This window comes from Sinocyclocheilus grahami, unplaced genomic scaffold (genome assembly GCF_001515645.1).
Source record: "Sinocyclocheilus grahami isolate Dianchi unplaced genomic scaffold, SAMN03320097.WGS_v1.1 scaffold97.1, whole genome shotgun sequence".
Taxonomy (NCBI): Eukaryota; Metazoa; Chordata; class Actinopteri; order Cypriniformes; family Cyprinidae; genus Sinocyclocheilus; species Sinocyclocheilus grahami.
Window position 1 is genome coordinate 381837 of NW_015505276.1, and position 465 is coordinate 382301.

Genomic DNA, 465 nt, shown 5'->3' on the forward strand with positions numbered 1-465 from the left:
CGTTTCTGGTACTGGAGGGACCCACCGTGGATATCATCCTGGGACGCCCCTGGCTAGTTCTCCATTCTCCAGAGATCAGATGGGACTCGTGTGAGGTGACTCGCTGGCGCGAGCACTGTCACCACAACTGTCTCACATCATTACCCACTCCGCTCTCAGGATCTCACTCCGCACAAGTTGCGTCTATCCTCATCGAAAGCCCCGAACCTCGGGAGAAGGTCACGGTCCCATCTGATTACTTGGCGTTCCAGGATGTCTTCAGTAAACAGGCAGCTACTCCGTTACCACCTCATCGGCCATGGGACTGGGCTATCGATTGCTGCCTGGAGCAAAACTCCCCAAGGGTAGAGTATACCCGTTGTCCATCCTGGAGCGCAAGGCAATGGAGGAATACATCAAGGAGGCTCTTAACCAAGGATTCATCTGACCTTCCACGTCTCCAGCTGCGTCTAGTTTCTTCTTCGT